Here is a 21,733-nt window from a genome sequence, read left to right as displayed (position 1 = left end):
TTAGTTTGCTGTTTATTAAAATTCCTAGATCCTTTTCCATGTCAGTGTTACCGAGTGTTTTACCATTTAGTATGTACGGGTGACTTGCATTATTCCTTCCCATGTGCATAACCTTATATTTGTCAGTGTTAAACCTCATCTGCCACTTATCTGCCCAAGCCTCCAATCTATCCAGATCCCTCTGTAGTAGTATACTGTCCTCTTTAGTGTTAATTACTTTACACAGTTTAGTGTAATCTGCGAAAATTGATACTTTACTATGCAAGCCTTCTACAAGATCATTTATAAATATATTGAAGAGAATAGGGCCCAATACTGACCCCTGAGGTACTCCACTAGTGACAGTGACCCAATCTGAGTGTGTACCGTTAATAACCACCCTCTGTTTTCTATCATTGAGCCAGTTACTTACCCACATACAGACGTTTTCTCCCAGTCCGAGCATTCTCATTTTATATGCTAACCTTTTATGTGGTATAGTGTCAAATGCTTTGGAGAAGTCCAGATACACGACATCCATTGATTCGCCGCTGTCAAGTCTAGAACTTACCTCCTCATAGAAACTGATTAAATTAGTTTGACATGACCGATCCCTCACGAAGCCATGCTGATATGGCGTTATTTGCTTATTTCCGTTGAGATGCTCTAAGATAGCATCTCTCAGAAAACCTTCAACAGATGTTAAACTTACCGGCCTATAGTTTCCAGGCTCTGTTTTTGGACCCTTTTTGAATATTGGTGCCACATTTGCCATGCGCCAATCCTGTGGGACATTCCCTGTCAGTATAGAATCTGCAAATATCAGAAATAAGGGTCTGGCTATGACATTACTTAATTCCTTTAGGATACGGGGGTGTATGTCATCCGGTCCTGGCGATTTGTCTATTTTAATATTTTTAAGTCGCTGTTGTACTTCTTCCTGGGTCAGACAGGACACTTTTAATGGGGAATTTATTTTTGCATTCTTCATTTCATCTGACAGTTTATTTTCCTCAGTGAATACATTGGAGAAAAAAATATTTAACAGCTTTGCTTTCTCCTCGTCGCTCTCTGCGACTCCCCCCTCATTACTCTTTAAAGGGCCGACACCTTCAGATTTATACTTTTTAACATTTATATAATTGAAGAACATTTTAGGGTACTTTCACACTAGCGTTTTTCTTTTCCGGCGCTGAGTTCCGTCCTAGGGGCTCAAATCCGGAAAATAACTGATCAGTTTTATCCCCATGCATTCTGAATGGAGAGTAATCCGTTCAGGATGCATCAGGATGTCTTCAGTTCAGTCTTTTTGACTGATCAGGCTTTTCAGAAAAACGTAGCATGTTGTATTTTCACCTCCGGCCAAAAATCCTGAACACTTTGACTGAACGCCGGATCCGGTCTTTTTCCCATTGACTTGCATTAACGCCGGATCCGGCGCTGTGTGTTCAGTCAAACCGGATCCGGCTTTTGCATGTTAAACCCGAAAAATGTGAAAAAAAAGTTAAAGTCCATAAATGGCGGATTCGTTTTTTCCAATGCATTTTTTCATCGTGATCAAAATCCTGATCAGGATTCAAATGTAATCCGTTTTCACATGTTTTTCCGGATCCGGCGGGCAGTTCCGGTGTCGGAATTGAACGCCGGATTAAAACAACGCTAGTGTGAAAGTAGCCTGAGGGCTCTTTCACACCTGCGTTATTGTCTTCCAACATAGAGTTCCGTCGTCGGGGCTCTATGCCGGAAGAATCCTGATCAGGATTATCCTAATGCATTCTGAATGGAGAGTAATCCGTTCAGGATGCATCAGGATGTCTTCAGTTCCGGTACGGAACGTTTGTTGGCCAGAGAAAATACCGCAGCATGCTGCGCTTTTTGCTCCGGCCAAAAATCCGGAACACTTGCCGCAAGGCCGGATCCAGAATTAATGCCCATTGGAAGGCATTGATCCGGATCCGGCCTTAAGCTAAACGTCGTTTCGGCGCATTGCCGGAGCCGACATTTAGCTTTTTCAGAGTGGTTACCATGGCTGCCGGGACGCTAAAGTCCTGACAGCCATGGTAAGTGTAGCGGGGATTGGGGGAGCAGTGTACTTACCGTCCGTGCGGCTCCCCGGGCGCTCCAGAGTGACGTCAGGGCACCCCAAGCGCATGGATCACGTGATCGCATGGATCACGTCATCCATGCGCATGGGGCGCTCTGACATCATTCTGGAGCGCCCCGGGAGCCGCACGGACTGTAAGTATACCGCTCCCCCGCTCCCCGCTCCTACTATGGCAACCAGGACTTCCGTCTTCAAATGCTTTCAGTACACTTGCGTTTTTCCGGATCCGGCAGGCACCTCCGGCAACGGAAGTGCATGCCGGATCCCAACAACGCAAGTGTGAAAGAGGCCTTAGGGTTAGTTTTACTCTCTTTGGCCGCTTTTATTTGTCTCGGTCTCTAGTTTGGCCGCTTTTATTTGTTTTTTACATGTTCTATTTTTTTCCTTATAGTTTTTCAGTGCTTCCGTGCTACCCTCCTGTTTTAGTGATTTATATGCTGTCATATAGCTTTTTGTCATTTATTGCTTTCTTTACAGTTCTATTTATCCACATTGGTTTCTTTTTGTTCCTTAACCTTTTATTCCCATACGGTATGTACCTCTCACAATGAGATTTTAGGATGCTTTTAAAGATATCCCACTTTGTGGCTGTATTTTTATTTGTGAGGACTTTATCCCATTTAGTTAGGCCTATGGCCTCTCTTAGTTGGCTAAATTTAGCTTTTTTGAAGTTTGGTATTTTTGTTCCTCCCTGTAGAAACGCTCTTTTGAATAATAATTGGAAGGTTATTACTTTATGGTCACTATTTCCCAGGTGTCCCCCAACCTGCACGTCTGTTGTTCTGTCAGGTAAAACGTGACTTGGTTCATTTAACATATCATATAAATCTGTAGCAGGCTTACTCTTCAAGTTCAGTGGGATTATTTAAAATTGAGATTAAGTGGGATTATTATTGGTTTCTATGATATGAGAAGGGGAATGACACAATGGAATGCCCATAGGCTATAATGGGAAGTAAAACGTGACTTGGTGCCTGAACCATTCAACATATCAAATAAATCTGCAGCAGGCTTACTCTTCAAATTCAGTGGGATTATTTAAAATTGAGATTAAGTGGGATTATCATGTTAATATCCTACATAACACAGATTTACCTGCAAATGAGCTTAGAGTTTACTTCCCATTATAGTCTATGGGCATTCCATTGTGTCATTCCCCTTCTTATATCATAGAAACCAATGATTATCCCACTTAATCTCAATTTTAAATAATCCCACTGAATTTGAAGAGTAAGCCTGCTACAGATTTATTTGATATGTTGAATGGTTCAGTCACCAAGTCACGTTTTACTTTCCATTATAGTCTATGGGCATTCCTTTGTGTCATTCACCCTCGTCATTCTGCAGAAAACAGTCATAATTCCACTTAATCTGAACATTAACTGCTTACCGACCGCCTAACGCAGGGATGCGTCCTGGCGGCGGTCGATTCATTCCTCCTAGACGCATATACGCATCATCTCGCGAGACGCGAGATTTCCTGTGAACGCGCGCACATAGGCGCGCGTGTTCACAGGAACTGCAGGTAAGCGAGTGGATCTACAGCCTGCCAGCGGCGATCGTTCGCTGGCAGGCTGTAGATGCGATTTTTTTAACCCCTAACAGGTATATTAGACGCCGTTTTGATAACAGCGTCTAATATACCTGCTACCTGGTCCTCTGGTGGTCCCTTTTGCTTGGATTGACCAAGCACCACACTACACTACACCCCCCCGTCACTTATTAACCCCTTATTAACCCCTGATCCCCCCATATAGACTCCCTGATCACCCCCCTGTCATTGATCACCCCTCCGTCATTGATCACCCCCCTGTAAAGCTCCATTCAGATGTCCGTATGTGTTTTACGGATCCACGGATCCATGGATCGGATCCGCAAAACACGTACGGACATCTGAATAGAGCCTTACAGGGGGGTGATCAATGACAGGGGGGTGATCACCCCATATAGACTCCCTGATCACCCCCCTGTCATTGATCACCCCACTGTCATTGATCACCCCCCTGTAAGGCTCCATTCAGACGTCCGTATGTGTTTTACGGATCCACGGATCCATGGATCAGATCCGCAAAATACGTACGGACGTCTGAATGGAGCCTTACAGGGGGGGTGATCAAAGACAGGGTGGTGATCACCCCATATAGACTCCCTGATCATACCCCGGTCATTGATCACCCTCCTGTAAGGCTCCATTCAGACAACCGTATGTGTTTTGTGGATCCGCGGATCCGTGAATCCGCAAAACACATACGGACGTCTGAATGGAGCCTTACAGGGGGGTGATCACCCCATATAGACTCCCTGATCACCCCCCTGTCATTGATCACTACCCTGTAAGGCTCCATTCAGACGTCCGTATGTGTTTTACGGATCCACGGATCCATGGATCGGATCCGCAAAACACATACGGACGTCTGAATGGAGCATCACAGGGGGGTGATCAATGACAGGGGGTGATCACCCCATATAGACTCCCTGATCACCCCCCTGTCATTGATAACCCCCCTGTCATTATTCACCTCCCTGTAAGGCTCCATTCAGACGTCCGTATGTGTTTTACGGATCCATGGATCGGATCCGCAAAACACATACGGACGTCTGAATGGAGCCTTACAGGGGGGTGATCAATGACAGGGGGTGATCACCCCATATAGACTCCCTGATCACCCCCCTGTGATTGATCACCCCCCTGTAAGTCTCCATTCAGACGTCTGTATGTGTTTTGCGGATCCGATCCATGAATCCGTGGATCCGCAAAACACATACGGACCTCTGAATGGAGCCTTACAGGGGGGTGATCAATGACGGGGGGTGATCAGGGAGTCTATATGGGGTGATCACCCCCCTGTCATTGATCACCCCCCCGTAAGGCTCCATTCAGATGTCCGTATGTACGGCGATACCACATGTGTGATACTTTTTTTCAGCCTAGGTGGGCAAAGGGGCCCACATTCCAAAGAGCACCTTTAGGATTTCACAGGGCATTTTTTACACATTTTGATTTCAAACTACTTCTCACGAATTAGGTCCCCTAAAATGCCAGGGCAGTATAACTACCCCACAAATGACCCCATTTTGGAAAGAAGACACCCCAAGGTATTCCGTGAGGGGCATGGCGAGTTCCTAGAATTTTTCATTTTTTGTCACAAGTTAGCGGAAAATGAAATTTTTTACTTTCAGTTGTAAAATTTTTCTCTAAATTTATTGTTCTAAAAAAAAATGTTTGGGTAAAAAAAAAAATGGTTTGGGTAAAAGTTATAGCGTTTACAAACTATGGTACAAAAATGTGAATTTCCGCTTTTTGAAGCAGCTCTGACTTTCTGAGCACCTGTCATGTTTCCTGAGGTTCTACAATGCCCAGACAGTAGAAACACCCCACAAATGACCCCATTTCGGAAAGTAGACACCCTAAGGTATTCGCTGATGGGCATAGTGAGTTCATAGAACTTTTTATTTTTTGTCACAAGTTAGCGGAAAATGATGATTTTTATTTTTATTTTTTTCCTTACAAAGTCTCATATATCACTAACTTGTGACAAAAATAAAAACTTTCATGAACTCACTATGCCCATCACGAAATACCTTGGGGTGTCTTCTTTCCAAAATGGGGTCACTTGTTGGGTAGTTATACTGCCCTGGCATTTTAGGGGCCCTAATGCGTGAGAAGTAGTTTGAAATCAAAATGTGTAAAAAATGCCCTGTGAAATCCTAAAGGTGCTCTTTGGAATTTGGGCCCCTTTGCCCACCTAGGCTGCAAAAAAGTGTCACACATGTGGTATCGCCGTACTCAGGAGAAGTTGGGCAATGTGTTTTGGGGTGTCATTTTACATATACCCATGCTGGGTGAGATAAATATCTCGGTCAAATGCCAACTTTGTATAAAAAAATGGGAAAAGTTGTCTTTTGCCGAGATATTTCTCTCACCCAGCATGGGTATATGTAAAAAGACACCCCAAAACACATTGCCCAACTTCTCCTGAGTACGGCAATACCACATGTGTGACACTTTTTTGCAGCCTAGGTGGGCAAAGGGGCCCACATTCCAAAGAGCACCTTTAGGATTTCACCGGCCATTTTTTACACATTTTGATTTCAAACTACTTCTCACGCATTAGGGCCCCTAAAATGCCAGGGCAGTATAACTACCCCACAAGTGACCCCATTTTGGAAAGAAGACACCCCAAGGTATTTCGTGATGGGCATAGTGAGTTCATGGAAGTTTTTATTTTTTGTCACAAGTTAGTGGAATATGAGACTTTGTAAGGAAAAAAATAAAAATAAAAATCATCATTTTCCGCTAACTTGTGACAAAAAATAAAAAGTTCTATGAACTCACTATGCCCATCAGCGAATACCTTAGGGTGTCTACTTTCCGAAATGGGGTCATTTGTGGGGTGTTTCTACTGTCTGGGCATTGTAGAACCTCAGGAAACATGACAGGTGCTCAGAAAGTCAGAGCTGCTTCAAAAAGCGGAAATTCACATTTTTGTACCATAGTTTGTAAACGCTATAACTTTTACCCAAACCATTTTTTTTTTTACCCAAACATTTTTTTTTAGAACAATAAATTTAGAGAAAAATTTTACAACTGAAAGTAAAAAATTTCATTTTTTGGCAAAAATTTCGATTAATAACAAAAAAAGTAAAAATGTCAGCAGCAATGAAATACCACCAAATGAAAGCTCTATTAGTGAGAAGAAAAGGAGGTAAAATTCATTTGGGTGGTAAAGTTGCATGACCGAGCAATAAACGGTGAAAGTAGTGTAGGTCAGAAGTGTAAAAAGTGGTCTGGTCATTAAAGGGAACCTGTCACCGGGATTTTGTGTATAGAGCTGAGGACATGGGTTGCTAGATGGCCGCTAGCACATCCGCAATACCCAATCCCCATAGCTCTGTGTGCTTTTATTGTGTCAAAAAACAGATTGGATTCATATGCAAATTACCCTGAGATGAGTCCTGTACATGACTCATCTCAGGGACAGGACTCATCTCAGGTTAATTTGCATATGTATCAAATCGTTTTTTTTTTTACAAAATAAAAGCACACAGAGCTATGGGGACTGGATATTGCGGATGTGCTATCGACCATCTAGCAACCCATGTCCTCAGCTCTATACACAATATCCCGATGACAGGTTCCCTTTAAGGGGGTTTAAGCTAGGGGAGCTGAGGTGGTTAAATAATCCCACTGAACTTGGAGAATAAGCCTGCTAAATAATTATTAGATATGTCAAATGGTTTTGTCTCTAATTCAAATATTACATTTCCATTATTCTCTATGGGCATTCCACTTTCCTGTTAAAGTCTATGGGAATTCCATTCTGTCATTCCTTTTAGTAGGTCCCCAGACAGGGCATCCTGTCACACACAGGAATCACAACCTCTCCTCCCTTCCTCAACTAAAGGCCCCGCTTCATATGTACATTAGCTGCCGTGGCCGGTCACGTGGTACACGGCCGAGGCGGTCATGTGACTGTGATGTCACCAAGGTCCTTCCAGACCAGGTGCCGATGAGCAGCCACTGCTGGAGCCGGAGCCGGGACACCTGTAGTAAGTTATGTGCGGCTGTTACATGACGTAGGGGCCGGTCCGCTCTGTGTCACCCGTACGTTACCCGGCGCCTGCGTCCTCACTGACCCTAATAGTCGCGGCTGGGAATATTTGTAAGTAACTGTTATTACTGGATATACACCGGCCTTATAGCCAGTGAGTGGCAGCCTGGCTGTAGTAAAAGTATATATATTAGTGTGCGCACATGTGTATGTATAATGTGTGTGCACATGTATGTGTGCGTGTATATAAGGTGCCTGCACATGTATGTGTGCGTGTATATAAGATGTGTGCGTGTATATAAGGTGTTTGCACATGTATGTGTGTGCGTGTATATAAGGTGTCTGCACATGTATGTGTGCGTGTATATAAGATGTGTGCACATGTATGTGTGCGTGTATATAAGGTGTCTGCACATGTATGTGTGCGTGTATATAAGATGTGTGCGTGTATATAAGGTGTCTGCACATGTATGTGTGCGTGTATATAAGATGTCTGCACATGTATGTGTGCGTGTATATAAGGTGTCTGCACATGTATGTGTGCGTGTATATAAGATGTCTGCACATGTATGTGTGCGTGTATATAAGGTGTCTGCACATGTATGTGTGCGTGTATATAAGATGTGTGCGTGTATATAAGGTGTCTGCACATGTATGTGTGCGTGTATATAAGGTGTCTGCACATGTATGTGTGCGTGTATATAAGGTGCCTGCACATGTATGTGTGCGTGTATATAAGGTGCCTGCACATGTATGTGTGCGTGTATATAAGGTGCCTGCACATGTATGTGTGCGTGTATATAAGGTGTCTGCACATGTATGTGTGCGTGTATATAAGGTGTTTGCACATGTATGTGTGCATGTATATAAGATGTGTGTGCATGTATATAAGATGTGTGTGCGTGTATATAAGGTGTCTGCACATGTATGTGTGCGTGTATATAAGATGTGTGCGTGTATATAAGGTGCCTGCACATGTATGTGTGTGTGTATATAAGGTGTCTGCACATGTATGTGTGCGTGTATATAAGGTGCCTGCACATGTGTGTGTGTGTGTATATAAGGTGTTTGCACATGTATGTGTGCGTGTATATAAGGTGTGTGTGCATGTATATAAGATGTGTGTGCGTGTATATAAGGTGTTTGCACATGTATGTGTGCGTGTATATAAGATGTGTGCGTGTATATAAGGTGTCTGCACATGTATGTGTGCGTGTATATAAGATGTGTGCACATGTATGTGTGCGTGTATATAAGGTGTCTGCACATGTATGTGTGCGTGTATATAAGGTGTCTGCACATGTATGTGTGCGTGTATATAAGGTGTGTGCGTGTATATAAGGTGTCTGCACATGTATGTGTGCGTGTATATAAGGTGCCTGCACATGTATGTATGCGTGTTTATAAGGTGTCTGCACATGTATGTGTGCGTGTATATAAGGTGTCTGCACATGTATGTGTGCGTGTATATAAGGTGCCTGCACATGTATGTGTGCGTGTATATAAGGTGCCTGCACATGTATGTGTGCGTGTATATAAGGTGTTTGCACATGTATGTGTGCGTGTATATAAGGTGTGTGTGCGTGTATATAAGGTGTTTGCACATGTATGTGTGCGTGTATATAAGATGTGTGCACATGTATGTGTGCGTGTATATAAGGTGTCTGCACATGTATGTGTGCGTGTATATAAGATGTGTGTGCGTGTATATAAGGTGTTTGCACATGTATGTGTGCGTGTATATAAGATGTGTGCGTGTATATAAGGTGTCTGCACATGTATGTGTGCGTGTATATAAGATGTGTGCACATGTATGTGTGCGTGTATATAAGGTGTCTGCACATGTATGTGTGCGTGTATATAAGGTGTCTGCACATGTATGTGTGCGTGTATATAAGGTGTGTGCGTGTATATAAGGTGTCTGCACATGTATGTGTGCGTGTATATAAGGTGCCTGCACATGTATGTATGCGTGTTTATAAGGTGTCTGCACATGTATGTGTGCGTGTATATAAGGTGTCTGCACATGTATGTGTGCGTGTATATAAGGTGCCTGCACATGTATGTGTGCGTGTATATAAGGTGCCTGCACATGTATGTGTGCGTGTATATAAGGTGTCTGCACATGTATGTGTGCGTGTATATAAGGTGTCTGCACATGTATGTGTGTGCGTGTATATAAGGTGCCTGCACATGTATGTGTGTGCGTGTATATAAGGTGTCTGCACATGTATGTGTGCGTGTATATAAGGTGCCTGCACATGTATGTGTGCGTGTATATAAGGTGCCTGCACATGTATGTGTGCGTGTATATAAGGTGTTTGCACATGTATGTGTGCGTGTATATAAGGTGTCTGCACATGTGTGTGTGCGTGTTTATAAGGTGTCTGCACATGTGTGTGTGCATGTTTATAAGGTGTCTGCACATGTATGTGTGCGTGTATATAAGGTGTCTGCACATGTATGTGTGCGTGTATATAAGGTGTCTGCACATGTATGTGTGCGTGTATATAAGGTGTTTGCACATGTATGTGTGCGTGTATATAAGGTGTCTGCACATGTGTGTGTGCGTGTTTATAAGGTGTCTGCACATGTATGTGTGCGTGTATATAAGGTGTCTGCACATGTATGTGTGCGTGTATATAAGATGTCTGCACATGTATGTGTGCGTGTATATAAGGTGTCTGCACATGTGTGTGTGCGTGTATATAAGATGTGTGCGTGTATATAAGGTGTCTGCACATGTATGTGTGCGTGTATATAAGATGTCTGCACATGTATGTGTGCGTGTATATAAGGTGTCTGCACATGTATGTGTGCGTGTATATAAGATGTGTGCGTGTATATAAGGTGTCTGCACATGTATGTGTGCGTGTATATAAGATGTGTGCGTGTATATAAGGTGTCTGCACATGTATGTGTGCGTGTATATAAGATGTGTGCACATGTATGTGTGCGTGTATATAAGGTGTCTGCACATGTATGTGTGCGTGTATATAAGGTGTCTGCACATGTATGTGTGCGTGTATATAAGGTGCCTGCACATGTATGTGTGCGTGTATATAAGGTGCCTGCACATGTATGTGTGCGTGTATATAAGGTGTTTGCACATGTATGTGTGCGTGTATATAAGGTGCCTGCACATGTATGTGTGCGTGTATATAAGGTGTCTGCACATGTATGTGTGCGTGTATATAAGGTGTTTGCACATGTATGTGTGCATGTATATAAGATGTGTGTGCGTGTATATAAGGTGTCTGCACATGTATGTGTGCGTGTATATAAGATGTGTGCGTGTATATAAGGTGCCTGCACATGTATGTGTGTGTGTATATAAGGTGTCTGCACATGTATGTGTGCGTGTATATAAGGTGTCTGCACATGTATGTGTGCGTGTATATAAGGGGTTTGCACATGTATGAGTGCATGTATATAAGATGTGTGTGCATGTATATAAGATGTGTGCGTGTATATAAGGTGCCTGCACATGTATGTGTGTGTGTATATAAGGTGTCTGCACATGTATGTGTGCGTGTATATAAGGTGCCTGCACATGTGTGTGTGTGTGTATATAAGGTGCCTGCACATGTATGTGTGCGTGTATATAAGGTGTCTGCACATGTATGTGTGCGTGTATATAAGGTGTTTGCACATGTATGTGTGCGTGTATATAAGGTGTGTGTGCATGTATATAAGATGTGTGTGCGTGTATATAAGGTGTTTGCACATGTATGTGTGCGTGTATATAAGGTGTCTGCACATGTATGTGTGCGTGTATATAAGATGTGTGCACATGTATGTGTGCGTGTATATAAGGTGTCTGCACATGTATGTGTGCGTGTATATAAGGTGTTTGCACATGTATGTGTGCGTGTATATAAGGTGTGTGTGCATGTATATAAGATGTGTGTGCGTGTATATAAGGTGTTTGCACATGTATGTGTGCGTGTATATAAGATGTGTGCGTGTATATAAGGTGTCTGCACATGTATGTGTGCGTGTATATAAGATGTGTGCACATGTATGTGTGCGTGTATATAAGGTGTCTGCACATGTATGTGTGCGTGTATATAAGGTGTCTGCACATGTATGTGTGCGTGTATATAAGGTGTGTGCGTGTATATAAGGTGTCTGCACATGTATGTGTGCGTGTATATAAGGTGCCTGCACATGTATGTATGCGTGTTTATAAGGTGTCTGCACATGTATGTGTGCGTGTATATAAGGTGTCTGCACATGTATGTGTGCGTGTATATAAGGTGCCTGCACATGTATGTGTGCGTGTATATAAGGTGCCTGCACATGTATGTGTGCGTGTATATAAGGTGTTTGCACATGTATGTGTGCGTGTATATAAGGTGTGTGTGCGTGTATATAAGGTGTTTGCACATGTATGTGTGCGTGTATATAAGATGTGTGCACATGTATGTGTGCGTGTATATAAGGTGTCTGCACATGTATGTGTGCGTGTATATAAGATGTGTGTGCGTGTATATAAGGTGTTTGCACATGTATGTGTGCGTGTATATAAGATGTGTGCGTGTATATAAGGTGTCTGCACATGTATGTGTGCGTGTATATAAGATGTGTGCACATGTATGTGTGCGTGTATATAAGGTGTCTGCACATGTATGTGTGCGTGTATATAAGGTGTCTGCACATGTATGTGTGCGTGTATATAAGGTGTGTGCGTGTATATAAGGTGTCTGCACATGTATGTGTGCGTGTATATAAGGTGCCTGCACATGTATGTATGCGTGTTTATAAGGTGTCTGCACATGTATGTGTGCGTGTATATAAGGTGTCTGCACATGTATGTGTGCGTGTATATAAGGTGCCTGCACATGTATGTGTGCGTGTATATAAGGTGCCTGCACATGTATGTGTGCGTGTATATAAGGTGTCTGCACATGTATGTGTGCGTGTATATAAGGTGTCTGCACATGTATGTGTGTGCGTGTATATAAGGTGCCTGCACATGTATGTGTGTGCGTGTATATAAGGTGTCTGCACATGTATGTGTGCGTGTATATAAGGTGCCTGCACATGTATGTGTGCGTGTATATAAGGTGCCTGCACATGTATGTGTGCGTGTATATAAGGTGTTTGCACATGTATGTGTGCGTGTATATAAGGTGTCTGCACATGTGTGTGTGCGTGTTTATAAGGTGTCTGCACATGTGTGTGTGCGTGTTTATAAGGTGTCTGCACATGTATGTGTGCGTGTATATAAGGTGTCTGCACATGTATGTGTGCGTGTATATAAGGTGTTTGCACATGTATGTGTGCGTGTATATAAGGTGTCTGCACATGTGTGTGTGCGTGTTTATAAGGTGTCTGCACATGTATGTGTGCGTGTATATAAGGTGTCTGCACATGTATGTGTGCGTGTATATAAGATGTCTGCACATGTATGTGTGCGTGTATATAAGGTGTCTGCACATGTGTGTGTGCGTGTATATAAGATGTGTGCGTGTATATAAGGTGTCTGCACATGTATGTGTGCGTGTATATAAGATGTCTGCACATGTATGTGTGCGTGTATATAAGGTGTCTGCACATGTATGTGTGCGTGTATATAAGATGTGTGCGTGTATATAAGGTGTCTGCACATGTATGTGTGCGTGTATATAAGGTGTCTGCACATGTATGTGTGCGTGTATATAAGGTGCCTGCACATGTATGTGTGCGTGTATATAAGGTGCCTGCACATGTATGTGTGCGTGTATATAAGGTGTTTGCACATGTATGTGTGCGTGTATATAAGGTGCCTGCACATGTATGTGTGCGTGTATATAAGGTGTCTGCACATGTATGTGTGCGTGTATATAAGGTGTTTGCACATGTATGTGTGCATGTATATAAGATGTGTGTGCATGTATATAAGATGTGTGTGCGTGTATATAAGGTGTCTGCACATGTATGTGTGCGTGTATATAAGATGTGTGCGTGTATATAAGGTGCCTGCACATGTATGTGTGTGTGTATATAAGGTGTCTGCACATGTATGTGTGCGTGTATATAAGGTGTCTGCACATGTATGTGTGCGTGTATATAAGGTGTTTGCACATGTATGAGTGCATGTATATAAGATGTGTGTGCATGTATATAAGATGTGTGCGTGTATATAAGGTGCCTGCACATGTATGTGTGTGTGTATATAAGGTGTCTGCACATGTATGTGTGCGTGTATATAAGGTGCCTGCACATGTGTGTGTGTGTGTATATAAGGTGCCTGCACATGTATGTGTGCGTGTATATAAGGTGTCTGCACATGTATGTGTGCGTGTATATAAGGTGTTTGCACATGTATGTGTGCGTGTATATAAGGTGTGTGTGCATGTATATAAGATGTGTGTGCGTGTATATAAGGTGTTTGCACATGTATGTGTGCGTGTATATAAGGTGTCTGCACATGTATGTGTGCGTGTATATAAGATGTGTGCACATGTATGTGTGCGTGTATATAAGGTGTCTGCACATGTATGTGTGCGTGTATATAAGGTGTCTGCACATGTATGTGTGCGTGTATATAAGGTGTGTGCGTGTATATAAGGTGTCTGCACATGTATGTGTGCGTGTATATAAGGTGCCTGCACATGTATGTATGCGTGTTTATAAGGTGTCTGCACATGTATGTGTGCGTGTATATAAGGTGTCTGCACATGTATGTGTGCGTGTATATAAGGTGCCTGCACATGTATGTGTGCGTGTATATAAGGTGCCTGCACATGTATGTGTGCGTGTATATAAGGTGTTTGCACATGTATGTGTGCGTGTATATAAGGTGTGTGTGCGTGTATATAAGGTGTTTGCACATGTATGTGTGCGTGTATATAAGATGTGTGCACATGTATGTGTGCGTGTATATAAGGTGTCTGCACATGTATGTGTGCGTGTATATAAGATGTGTGTGCGTGTATATAAGGTGTTTGCACATGTATGTGTGCGTGTATATAAGATGTGTGCGTGTATATAAGGTGTCTGCACATGTATGTGTGCGTGTATATAAGATGTGTGCACATGTATGTGTGCGTGTATATAAGGTGTCTGCACATGTATGTGTGCGTGTATATAAGGTGTCTGCACATGTATGTGTGCGTGTATATAAGGTGTGTGCGTGTATATAAGGTGTCTGCACATGTATGTGTGCGTGTATATAAGGTGCCTGCACATGTATGTATGCGTGTTTATAAGGTGTCTGCACATGTATGTGTGCGTGTATATAAGGTGTCTGCACATGTATGTGTGCGTGTATATAAGGTGCCTGCACATGTATGTGTGCGTGTATATAAGGTGCCTGCACATGTATGTGTGCGTGTATATAAGGTGTCTGCACATGTATGTGTGCGTGTATATAAGGTGTCTGCACATGTATGTGTGTGCGTGTATATAAGGTGCCTGCACATGTATGTGTGTGCGTGTATATAAGGTGTCTGCACATGTATGTGTGCGTGTATATAAGGTGCCTGCACATGTATGTGTGCGTGTATATAAGGTGCCTGCACATGTATGTGTGCGTGTATATAAGGTGTTTGCACATGTATGTGTGCGTGTATATAAGGTGTCTGCACATGTATGTGTGCGTGTATATAAGGTGTTTGCACATGTATGTGTGCGTGTATATAAGGTGTCTGCACATGTGTGTGTGCGTGTTTATAAGGTGTCTGCACATGTATGTGTGCGTGTATATAAGGTGTCTGCACATGTATGTGTGCGTGTATATAAGATGTCTGCACATGTATGTGTGCGTGTATATAAGGTGTCTGCACATGTGTGTGTGCGTGTTTATAAGGTGTCTGCACATGTGTGTATGTATATAAGGTGTCTGCACATGTGTGTATGTATATAAGGTGTGTGTATATATTATATATATATATATATATATATATATATATATATATATATATATATATATAGATAGTGTGTGCACATGTGTGTGTGCGTATATAAGGTGCAGGGCTCCAGATAAAAAAAAAAATTATCAAGGAGCCATTGGCTCCTAACCTGAAAAATTTAGGAGCCAAATTTCAATTTTTAGTCGCCCAATTTAAAATACATAAAAAAACCACATGTCTTACCTAGGGTTGTCACGATACCAAAATTTTGACTTGATACCATAAAAAAGTACTGCTATACTCGATACCACGTCAAAAAAATAAAACGCCAAAAAAGCCGCGTGCATTCCACATTTTATGGAACGTCTGGACCATAATAGAACAGTCCGATCCTAATTTTTGGCGGGACAAGGTGACAAAAAAATGGCAAATTGCACGTTTTTATTTTTTTTTCTGTTACGGCGTTCACCGCATAGTAGATATTTTTAAATATTTTAATAGTTTGCACTTTTTTGGTTGTGGCGATATGTAATTATATATATCATTTTTATATACCGTATATATTTTTTAATTTAATAACTATTTCCCCCCTTAGGGGCCAGAACCTGGCATCTTTTCATCCCTTGTCCTATTCATCCTGATAGAGCTCTATCAGGGTGAAAAGGACTTTACACTGTCTCTACCGCTCTCTGCACACAGCAGCAGGGCGACTATGGCAGCCAGGGCTTCAGTAGCATCCTGGCTGCCATGGTAACCGATCGTAGCCCTGGGATTACACTGCCGGGACTCTGATCAGAAGCTGCCACTGCCACCAATGAGGAGGGGAGGGGGTGGTTGCGGGTGCACTGCGCCACCAATGATTCTACTTTATAATACTGGGGTTGGGGGGGTGCGGTGCACTGCGCCACCAATGAATATAGTTTATGCCTGAATACAAACGCAGGCTGCTGGTGCCGGCAATATCCCATGCCCGGCCTCTGACTGCGCGCTGCTATCCGCCGCAATTAACCCCTCAGGTGCCGCACCTGACGGGTTAATAGCGGCGGATCGCAGCGTGCAGGCATTGAGGCTGGGTGCCCGGTATGGGATACGGCCGGCACCCGCAGCCTGCGTTTGTATTCAGGCATAAACTATATTCATTGGTGGCACAGTGGCCACAGCCCCTCCCTGCTATCAGCCCATTGGTGGCAGCAGCGGCACAGGGGGAGGGACTGCCTCCTTCTCCCCTGTGCTGTTGAGAAGAACATGGCACGCGCTGCTGTCAGTTTAACTCGTGTGTATGAAAGCGGCAGAGCAGCAGAGGGTCTAGGCGCAAATGGCGTCAAGACTACAAAGTCTTGTCGCCATTTTGCAATTCTAAGTCGCATTGGCGACCATTTTGGTCGCCATCTGGAGCCCTGCAGTGTGTGCACATGTATGTATATAAGGTGTGTGCACATGTATGTATATAAGGTGTGTGCACATGTATGTATGTATGTATGTATGTATATAAGGCTACTTTCACACTTGCGTTCGGGGTTCCGCTTGTGAGTTCCGTTTGAAGGTTCTCACAAGCGGCCCCGAACGGATCCGTACAGCCCCAATGCATTCTGAGTGGATGCGGATCTGCTCAGAATGCATCAGTTTGGCACCGTTTGGCCTCCGTTCCGCTCAGCAGGCGAACACCCGAACGCAGCTTGCAGCGTTTTCGTGTCCGCCTGGCCGTGCGGAGCCAAACGGATCCGTCCAGACTTACAATGCAAGTCAATGGGGACGGATCCGTTTGACGTTGACACAATATGCTGCAATTGCAAACGGATCCGTCCCCCATTGACTTTCAATGTAAAGTCAGGAGTCCCCTATTAATATACCATAGGATCAGAGTTTTCTCCAATCCGATGGTATATTTTAACTTGAAGCGTCCCCATCACCATGGGAACGCCTCTATGTTAGAATATACCATCGGATTTGAGTTAGATCGTGAAACTCAGATTCAACAGTATATTCTAACACAGAGGCGTTCCCATGGTGATGGGGACACTTCAAGTTAGAATATACTAAAAGAACTGTGTACATGACTGCCCCTCCCTCCCCTGTATTTAACTCATTGGTGGCCAGTGCGGCCGGCCCCTCCTCCCTCCCTTATATTTAACTCATTGGTGGCCAGTGAAAAATCAGATCAGAAAAAAACAGTTATGCAGACGGATCCGTTCTGAACGGATGCAAGCGTTTGCATTATAGGAGCGGATCCGTCTGTACAGACACCAGACGTATCCGCTCCGAACACAAGTGTGAAAGTAGCCTAAGGTGTGTGTGTGCGTGCACATGTATGTATATAAGGTGTGTGTGTGTATATACAGTCATGGCCGTAAATGTTGGCACCCCTGAAATTTTTCTAGAAAATGAAGTATTTCTCACAGAAAAGTATTGCAGTAACACGTGTTTTGTTATACACATGTTTATTCTTGTCCGCAATTATGGACAAAATTAGGCATTTTCTTTTATAGTGCCGGCGATGTTCGGTCCGCAAATTGCGGAATGCACATTGCTGGTGTCCGTGTTTTGCGGATCGGCAAAACACTTACGGTCGTGTAAATGGACCCTAAGGAAGAGTGGTCCAAAATTTGTCCAGCCCATTTTTGGAGTTTGGTGTGACATTATGTCCAATTAGCTTTTTTTCCTCTCTTTTTTGGTTTCGTTCCAATACACACAAAGGGAATAAACCTGTGTTACTGCAATACTTTTCTGTGAGAAATACTTAATTTTCTTGAAAAATTTCAGGGGTGCCAACATTTACGGCCATGACTGTATACACTACTCACAAAAAGTTTGGGATATTCGGCTTTCGGGTGAAATTTATGGAAAACATAAAAAGTTCATGCTACAGTGATATTATATCATGAAAGTAGGACATTTAAGTAGAAGCATGTAATGGTGATTTCCCCATCTCAAACTATTTATTGAAACAAAAGCCAACAACAGTGGTGGGTATACCCCCACAAAAAATGTCAATGTCTCAAAAACTTGTCATGTGGCCTTGAGCATCAATTCCAGCTTGACAACCACGTCTCATGCTTTTCACAAGTCGACTTATTGTCTGCTGAGGCATGGCATCCCACTCTTCATAAAGGGTGGCCCTCAGCTCATTGAGGTTCTGAGGTACGGAGTTACGAGCCTCTACACGGTGACTCAGCTGATCCCATAGGTTTTGAATGGGATTCAGGTCTGGAGAAAGGGCAGGCCACTCCATTTGAGGTACCCCAGTCTCCAGCAGGCGTTCTCTAATGATGCGACCTCAATGAGCTGGTGCATTGTCCTCCATAAAGAGGAAATTAGGCCTGTGTTGTTCATGCAAGGGGAAAATGACTGGATTAATGATGTTATACAAGTAGTATGGGCTTGTTACTGTACCATTCACAAAGTGTAGGGCAGTTCTGTATTGGATAGACACATCTGCCCACACTGTAACACCACCACCACTAAAGGCTTGTCTGGTGACAACAGTGGCTGATGCATAGCGCTCTCCTTGACATCTCCAACATTGCTGGTGGCCATAATTTCTGCTCAGAGTGAACTGACTTTCATCAGTGAACAGCACTAAGGCCCACTGGTCCCTCGTCCACCGTAGATGCTCCCTGGCCCATGCAAGACCACGACGCAGACCACACTGATGTAAATGGTTTCAAATTGTCTGACGTGACACTTGGGTGCCTGAAATCTGACCAAACTGATTCCAGAGGAAATGTGAACAGAGGCTTAGGGCCCATGTTCAGTGCAGAATGTCTCTATGGTTCTGGATTACATTCCTCTGGACGTTGTCTGCATACTGAAAGGCGTTGTCGCTGGTGAGACCACTCTATGAAGGTGGTTCTGCATATATGGTGGAATTTATTAACCCGTGTGTGCCAGAAAAGTGGCGTCAAAACTATTTTTTTGCAAGCTCTGTTTGGGCAAAAAAAAAATGTAACTTTTTCCTTTTTTCAAAAAAAAAAGTGGGCCATGGGTATCAAGGCTGAGGTGGCCCAAGAAATGTGATAATACTTGCCTTAGAAAACTTCTGGCACATGGACCAATGGGTCTTAATCAGGGCCGGACTGGCTGGCAAGTGGGGGCGGCAGGGCACAGCAGCAGATGTGGAAGCCGCAAGCAGCATTGTGGAAGCGCTCATCTCCATAGTAATCTGTATCGCTGTCCTCAGGACGGCGATACAGATGTCTATGCTGCGGCAGGGGAGGGAGAGGTGTGTCCCCTCCTGTTCTTCTGATAGGCTGCCGGCCTAGTGCTGGCAGCCTATCAGAGGCCGGTGCAGGCGGCGCAATGACGTCATTGCGCCGCCTGAGCCGTATAGCGAGGGACATCAGGCCTGCATCGCATCGCTGGAGGTAAGTATAAGTGTTTATTTTTTTATATTTTTTTATATAGGTACAATACTGGATCATGATGGGGGGGGGGGGGGGCTATTGGCACATGATATGGGGGCTATTGGCACATGATATGGGGGCTATTGGCACATGATATGGGGGATACTGGCACATAAGGGGGGGATACTGGCACATGATATGGGGGCTCTGGCTGCTGGCACATGGTGGGGGGGCTCTTATTACTGGCACATGATTGGGGGGCATCTTACTGGCACATGATTGGGGGCACATCTTACTGGCACATGATTGGGGGCATATCTTACAGGCACATGATTGGGGGGCATCTATTGGGGCACATCTTACTGGCACATGATTGGGGGGCACTATAGGGGCATCTACTGAGGCTAAAAAGGGGTATTTTATATGGGGGGCTCTGTATAGGGGCATTTTATACTGGGACATATGGTGGGGGGAAGGGGGGAGGAGCACTATGGGTTCATCTACGGGGGCACTGAGAAGTTTTTTTTTTTATATTGGCGCATTATGGGAACATTAGCTCAACTGGGGGCATTACAAGGGAGTATGTTTTGCACATTACAAGGAGAATTATTACTACTGGTTTGGGGGGCATTATGGTGGGCTTTATTACTCCCCCATGGTATGACCCCCTAGTAGCAGCACCAGCCTCTCCCTGCTCTGCTATCCCTCTGCCCCTTCTCCAAATCCTTATTCTGAAATCTTTCTCATTAGGATAAAGCGCAACATCAGCTCCGCCGGGCCCCCGGCCAAAGTGTTGAAGTGGCGTCCGAGATCCCCAAGGGCCAAGTAACCGTAAGTTTTCATGTGAAATATGTTTATGTTTGTAGTTGATCTTTATTATCGATTTTACATTGCAGATTTTTTATTTTTTGCAGCATATGGGTGAGATTTTATAAATATTTGTATTTGGTCGAAAGGCTCATTGGGGGGAGGGGGGATTGTAACAGGACTGCCGTAGAATATCTAAAATAGCTGGCCAAGTATAATGTCGCATGCAACAATCATTAAATAGGTGGCCAACAAAAAAGGGGCGGGTCAAAGGGCGTGGTAAAACGCTGTCTGAGCATGCTGAGAGTTGTAGTTTTGCAACAGTTGGAGGCATCCTGGTTGGGAAAACACTGTGATAATATGAACAATGGGGGTTCTACAAAAGAGCTGTCGTGGGGCAAAGTTCATATTCGTGTTTACACACGTGTTTTAAAATGAATGCTTTCTCCTATTATAAACAAGTAAACAATGACGCAACGCTGTGGGGCTGGTATGCAACCATTTCCAGGGCTGGTTTTTATCCCCAGTCAGGAAGCATACTTAGGCCCCTTTCACACAAGCGAGTATTCCGCGCAGGTGCAATGCATGATGCGAACGCATTTCGCCAGCACGGAATCCGGACCCGTGAAACAGCCGAGGCCAGGGAGAGAAGGAGTGGGGAGCCAGCGCTAGGAAGCAGGTAGGTATGCTTCCCTTTACCCCAAAGTTGCACAACCCCTTGTGTCACTTCAGCAAATAGCATTTATTATGTAGAGGAAGTTAATACAAAGAACCTCACTAATGTATTGTGATTGTCCATATTGCCTCTCAGAGGTCGCAATAGCGCCTGTACAAGCGTCATAGACGCCTGTTCCGGCCATTTTACTCCCTGGAAAAAGTCTAAGTTGTACCAATACGCCTTAGACTTTTCCCTGTCTTTCATTTTTCATCAGCCTAGGTCGCGCAGTGAACGGCACAGGCAGCGCGTGACTGCAGTAACCAATAGCAAAGCTCCGGACATGAAGGAGCTTTGCTATTGGTTAGTTTGGGTGGTCGCAGGAGCGATACAGGTCCTGCATCAAAGAGAAGCTGGTGGGAGCTGGAAGGATGCTTGACTATGGAGTGCCGGGCGCT

General features: G+C 43.9%; 1 protein-coding gene across 3 annotated transcripts in view; it reads left to right on the top strand.

Moving 5' to 3' along the window:
- The first annotated feature begins 7,503 nt into the window (after positions 1-7,503).
- The window catches only part of ASMTL (acetylserotonin O-methyltransferase like), a 101,451-nt gene continuing 87,221 nt past the window's right edge, over positions 7,504-21,733 (top strand). Inside the window, exon 1 of one of the 3 annotated variants that reach the window (XM_040423720.1) lies at positions 7,504-7,633. The gene's annotated coding sequence lies outside the window, so the exon portion shown is untranslated. The other 2 variants (XM_040423719.1, XM_040423721.1) reach the window with 2 other exon arrangements.

The sequence above is a fragment of the Bufo bufo genome, chromosome 3 (assembly GCF_905171765.1).
Source record: "Bufo bufo chromosome 3, aBufBuf1.1, whole genome shotgun sequence".
Lineage (NCBI taxonomy): Eukaryota > Metazoa > Chordata > Amphibia > Anura > Bufonidae > Bufo > Bufo bufo.
Note: the sequence above shows the minus strand (reverse complement) of the source record. Positions and strands in the feature narration are given on the sequence as shown.